The sequence below is a fragment of the Vespula pensylvanica genome, chromosome 7 (assembly GCF_014466175.1).
Source record: "Vespula pensylvanica isolate Volc-1 chromosome 7, ASM1446617v1, whole genome shotgun sequence".
In the NCBI taxonomy this organism is placed as follows: domain Eukaryota; kingdom Metazoa; phylum Arthropoda; class Insecta; order Hymenoptera; family Vespidae; genus Vespula; species Vespula pensylvanica.
In genome coordinates this window covers 1870637-1877224 of record NC_057691.1, presented here as the reverse complement: position 1 = coordinate 1877224, position 6588 = coordinate 1870637, and the positions used below count along the sequence as shown (strand labels likewise).

The 6588-nt window shown below is 39.9% G+C and overlaps 1 protein-coding gene across 3 annotated transcripts in view; it reads right to left on the bottom strand.

Annotated features, from left to right (window-relative positions):
* Positions 1-6588, bottom strand: part of LOC122630746 — a 252288-nt gene that overhangs the window by 218657 nt on the left and 27043 nt on the right. Inside the window, exon 1 of one of the 3 annotated variants that reach the window (XM_043815591.1) lies at positions 4166-4890. The exons of 1 other annotated variant lie outside the window; for it this stretch is intronic. The gene's annotated coding sequence lies outside the window, so the exon portion shown is untranslated. One more of the 3 variants, XM_043815594.1, reaches the window with a different exon arrangement.

Below are 6588 nucleotides of genomic sequence, written 5' to 3'. Positions count from 1 at the left end.
GAGAAAGAGAGAGAAAAAGAGAGAGAGAGAGAGAGAGAGAGAGAGAGAGAGAAAGGAAGAAAAGGGTGAACGAAGAAAGGTCCAGGAAGGTCCAGGAAGCAGTAGCATCTCTCAAGTCTTATTCTATCCTCTCTTTCTCTCTCTCTCTCTCTCTCTCTCTCTCTCTCTTCTTCTCATGCTCTCGTAACTCTCCTTTGCTACTTCAAAACCATACCACGGTACCACTTCACTCTACTTTCTCTGTCTCTGTCTTGCCTCTCAAATCTTCCAACTCTCGTCTCATCGCCGTCTTCATTCTTCTTCCTACTTAGTATCTAGTTCTCTTTCTCTCTCTCTCTCTCTCTCTTTCTCTTTCTCTGTCTGTCTGTCTGTCTCTCTCTCTTATTTCCAGCATATCTGTATTTAGCGATTCACCCTCTTTCATTAGAGACGTTAATGATGGTTACCGGCGTCGTTACCAGTCGACCAACGTGCTACTAGTACGCTATCGCAACTATTAGTACTATGACGGTAGTGTGTTTCGTGGACAAGTTCGCCGTATCAATTTGTCAGTTAATTTAATAAATGCATCTATCATTGACATATAATTAAAGTTACAACGGCGGCCGGACGTATACACACAATTAGCGACGAATATCCGCATATCGATCGTTAACGCGTTGCGTTAATTTACCTTCGATTCAATGTACGTCGGGAACAGTGATATATATATATATATATATATATATATATATAGAAAGGGAGAGAGAGAGAGAGAGTTCCTGTTATTGAATTTACGTCAGCGGAAAGGTATTCGAAGAAGAGTACAAAGCCGATATCCGTCGACATCGATGGATCGATGGTTTCGAATTCGATCAAAAAAAGAAAAAAAAAAGGACAAAAAAGGAAAAAAAAAGAAAGAGAAAAGAAATTAACTCTTTCCAGTTGTTTCCTTTCTTTTTATCTTATTAATCTTCTTCTTTCTTTTCTCCTCTTCGTAATATTTCGATTTAGCGTATTCAAAAGAAATATAACAACCTATAGCTGCTCGTTGTTACGTTAAGGATCTTCTCATTAAAAAAGTACAACGAGCTCGTCAAAAGCGCGCACCCACACGCACGCACACACAAAAACGGCTTATTATTTTATCGTGGCTTCGTATAAAAAAAAAAAAAAGAAAAAAGAGAAAAAAGAAAAAAGGACGTATGAAGGCCAATAAAGTTCGTCGGAACGATGAGCTTCGTAAATCAGAATAGTCGAGAGAATCTCGCACGACGAAATCTCTTTCGAACGATCGCATTGCGCTATCGTATAATTGCCGAGTAAGCTCGTAAGAAAAAGTAGAACGAATGAGCGAACGAATGAACGAACGAACGAACGAACGAACGAACGAATGAGACTCGTTCTCATCTACATCGATATCCGCGTTTCAATGTTCTATATATCGTGTTGCTATCTGTAACGTGGGTTCGCTTTTTAGAAATGATTCGAAGGTAACCATCGGAAAACAAAAGGAAAAACAAAAAAAGAAAAAAAAACAATAGATTTATCAGAGCTATAAAGGAAAACGTCGAAATCACGTGCTTGACGATCATAATAATTTGCAGACACGATCACGACCTTCTTCCAAGAATTTGTAAAGCAACCACCCTTCGTTATGATCGATGCTCGCTTGCCGGTAAGATAAAATCAAGTAAGAAAGAGAAAGAGAGAGATAGAGATTGTGAAAGAAAGAGAGAAAGAGAGATAGAAAGAGTTAAGTTCCAAAGGAAAAGTCGAACGAGCTTTTCGTACGATAAATCTACACGTATGTATATACATTTTATATCTTATCGCGTTTAAATATACGTACCACGTCTCGTGGAAACGTATTTCTCATTCACCTAAGAAGCACATCGATCGTCGTTGGTATAAACGTGCTAAAGTGTGCCGCTTATAAGCACCAATATAAACTACACGTACATATATTTATAAGGAAACGAACGTGTGTGCGATGCGTTTTAAAAGCACACTATGATGACAACGACGATGAGGATTCGATGCACTTCCGATAAAATACGGCGTCGAATAATGCACAATAAAATATTTCAAACTGCCATGGTTGAAGCAGAAAGAGAGACAGACAGATAGATAGACAGATAGACAGAGAGAAAAAGAAAAAGGAAGAGAGAGAGAGAGAGAGAGAGAGAGAGAAACGTCGACGATCCTTCTTCAGTTGTCTCATATTCGCGCGCGCGCACATTTAGAGATCGTACCTATTCATAATCTCTTCAATGTACCTCGAAACGGTCCTTTCAAAGAGCTTTTATAAAAATTACTTGAAAAAATGAAGCTCCGAATCTCGAAAGAATCTCCTTCAGTGCACTCGTAGTTTGTATGCATGTACATACACACAGATGCGTACATATACACGCATACACACCTGTCGGTAACCAATATATATCGTTGAAAACTCGGCGAGTCATTTTTTTCGCTGCTTCTCCTTAGTCTTTTCCCTCTTATTATTATTTTTTTTTTCTTTATATATTTTCTTCTTCCGTCTTTGCTCGACGATGCAGGTACGAAGAACAGAAAGACTTCGTCGCTAGCGCGCCATTTTTCTTTTTTTTGTTTTCGGTGCTTTTCAAATTAAGTTTCTTTTTTTTTTATTTCACGGTAGGATGTCGACACGTACATATATACGTACGTACATAGATAGATAGATAGATAGATAGATAGATAGATAGATAGATAGATAGATACATATATACGAACGTACGTACATACTCGCCAACGTAGAAATTAGCGACGCACGTGATTTTAATCCATTCAAATGGAAGCTTCCTTGCTCGAACCTTTCTCATTCCATCTCGTGAAATTCGTAGCGCTCATTCGGTAGCCAACAAACCTGTGCCAGGGAATGGCTCGAGACTAACATGTAATACGGTGTACGAACGAGTGAGTGAGTGAATCAGAGAGAAAGAGAGAAAGAAAAAGAGAGAGAGAGAGAGAGAGAACAAGATCTAATGGAGTAATGTAACTGCGACCGCAAACCTCCGTTCAACTTTTGAGAGACACCATATTGCGATAGCAATATATTACAAACTGTATTGGTCGCGCCGATACCACAACATAGAGCGTGTATTTCGTGAAACTAGTGTACCTTAATTCGATTTCGTTGAGACGATCTCTCTCTCTCTCTCTCTTTCTCTCTCTCTCTCTCTCTCTCTCTCTCTCTCTTTCTCTCTCTGTTCCTTTCTCGCTTTTTCTGAAAAGTTTAAAAAAGAAAAGCGAACGTATCCGAATGTAACTTTATCGAAATCGACATTCCGTGATGCGTAAAAGCGATCAAGCGATTCGATCTTCGATCGGAACGATAAAAGATTAATATACGCCGAGGAACGATGCAGAACGCGATAAATCGTGAGCACCTAGAATGCGAAAAGCAATAGAAGAAAACGCTCGGATCGAATCTTTTACGGCGTCCCGCATTCCTCTTCGATTTACTCTCGCATCGTGAATTTCATCCCGCTGCAGGGATGCACGAAATTAGCAAAAGCAAAAAGGCGATAACGAGTGAACAAGAGAAAGAGAGAAGGAGAAGAAAAGAACGAGAGAGAGAGAGAGAGAGAGAGAGAGAGAGAGAGAGAGAGAGAGAGAGAAAGAGACTGTACTCGAATATATCCGATGTCATTATTAAAATTTATAACACTCACACGCGCACACACATACACACGTACACATACACACACATACACTATCTTTATAAAAGAATACTTGTAAGATCTTCTCCAATTATATAAACCGAAAACAAACTGATGTAAATATCAATTCCATCGCTATATCAATAGCATTAACATTCAACTTTACGAGCTAAACGAAATACTTGTTGGATAACATCGATGAAATATTAACGATAAACGAAATATAACACGCGATTTATCGTATATACGTATATATCGCATGAAACGCTGCACAGTTCGTAGAGACAAAAAAAAAGACAAAAAGAAACATATATATATATATATATATGTATATATAAAACGAAAAAAAAATAGATACGCTTCAGAATCGCATACCGTTGAAGGTCGATTGGAACGACGTTTTCCATCTCGACGAAGTTCGTCCCGCAAACACGCCTGAGGTAGACGAGGATCGGCTAGACACAGCATGGAGGACGATCGGAAGGACTATTTCTACTACGTACCCCATTCGTCGAGAGTGGTGCGCGCGACGCGTTTTGCCAATATACTCCGTGTCCTCCTTTACACGCTCATCAATCTCTGGATGCAAGGCCAACGTCCAATTCCTTCCTGGTACAACGACGTCTCTTGGTGCACGTTCCTATATTAGCCGTAACACCATCAGTAACAGCAACAGCAACAGCAACAGCAAAAGCAATAGCAATAGCAACAGCAGCAGCAACGGCAACGGCAACGTCGTCGTCGACGTCGACGTCGACGTCGTCGTCCTCGTCCTCGTCCTCGTCCAACAACGAAGGTAATATATCGTAGGTAGTAGTTGCTTCGACGATCGTTGGTACTCGTTCTTCGTCACAGAAAATCCTTTTTCACACACCACACCTACGCGAGAAGTCTCAGCACGAGACACACGAGAAGACGATTCGCGCGATACTAAAACGACGACCTTCTCGATTTCCTTCTAACCTTCTCCCTGATACGATCGAACGAAACAATACTAATATTTACTCGAGCTGGAGCTTAACATTTCCTCGAAAAGGATGACTCATTTTCTGTTTTCTTTTCTTCCTCGTTCGTACTTTACTAAATCACTAACGGGCAAAGGAAAAAAGAAAAAAAAAAGGAACAACTATGCTCTCTACTAAATCTATTAATTCTATATGTCTCTATTTCTCTTTTTCTTTATTTCTGTCTATTTCTCTGTCTTTATCTCTCCCTCTCTCTCTCTCTAACTATCTTTCTCTGTCTATCTCGTTCTCTCTCTCTCTTTCTCTATTTCTCTCTCTTACTCTCTCGCTCTCTACCCCTATCAAGGAGTCGACGAGAGTTCAATCGCGGTTCGCCGATGACTGCCGATGACGCTCGGCCACGGGCTCGGCCGGCGCGGCGGCACGACGACCAATCCCTCCGTTTGCGCTTGCGCACTAGTCTCGACTGCCACCCTTCCTCCCTCTTTACACCCTCTTCACCCTTGCCTTCGTCCTATGCCAATCGTGTCGCGAGAGATCGCGCGACGACGGACCTTTTACCGCGACTTTTCCAAAGATTGACCTTCCTAATCATCGAATAACGTGCCTTTTGTTTACTTATTCTACATGTTGTTATACGTATCTCTTTCTCTCTCTTTCTTTTTCTTTTCTTTTTCTTTCCTCTTTTATTCGTCCTTGCTGTTTCCCTATTGTTTTCAAGATTCATCGATTATTATCAAGAACAAGAGAATGGATGTTAATTAAAAGCAAAAAGGAGTGTGTGTGTGAAAGAGAGAGAAAGAGAAAGAAAGAGAGAGAGAGAGAGAGAGAGACGATACTTTCGTCGTAGCCACGTACGTTGAAATATTATAGAGGATCAATGAAAACTCTCTGTAAACATTCGGTTGAACCGATGCGGTAAGTAACAAATACGAATACCGCCGCAATCGTGACCGCTAATTTAATTGATTGGACGAGTTCGGTTCAGATACCCGACTGGATACCAACTGTGCACATTGCGATTGACCGCTTGTAAAACGTACCGGATCGATCGCGAAAAAATTGTGTTACATACGTTACGACGACGTAAACTACAACGTTCGAGAACCAAATGCGTAATGAAAGGAAGAAGAGGAACCTTCGGATATTATACGACGTTACGAGACGAACTAAGGTCACAAGAACGAACAAGGTGTTTATATATAGATCTAACATTTCATTTTATAGAACCTTTTGTCCTACAAAAGAAAATAACAAAACAAAATGATAATGACGAACGTTCCTCGTGAAAATAAATAAATATTGACCTTCGTCGTCCCAAAAGTATCATATCTACGATATGTTTATCAGCAATTTATAAAATAATTTGACGAATTTAATAACGCCCTAAGGAAAGATACTAAAACATTTTTATAATATTTAATAATAGTTTATTAATATAAAAATGTTGTTTTCTTCGAACGTTGCGTAAATGAAAACATATCGAATATAAAGAGAAAGGTGATTGATAATATTGCTATCTCTGATTGTATTGATAAGAGTTGATATAATTATCTATGTAAAATGATGCAATTTATAGTGAGAAAAATGAAACGAAGATCGTTTCGAAATTTTTCCTTCTCTCTCTTTCTCTCTTTTCATCCCCAAAAGAAATCGAGGACTCCTTCGAAGCTAAAAGTACGAACGTGATCCTTCGAAAAACGTGTGAGACGGAAGATTGGTACCGTACGAAACGGTTTTACGGGAATGCGTGTATACATACGGGAGAGACAGAAAGTACCTTTTTCGATACTAACGCGTTCTCACGTTCGACGGGTACGTGCCGTACTAGTATTGACATATGTCATTGACACGTGTCAGCTGGATATGTACGACCACCCTTAAGTGGTTCCCGGTAACACTTGGCATCCCTACTCACACGAGCGCGCGAACACATATCCACATACATACAAGCATACAAA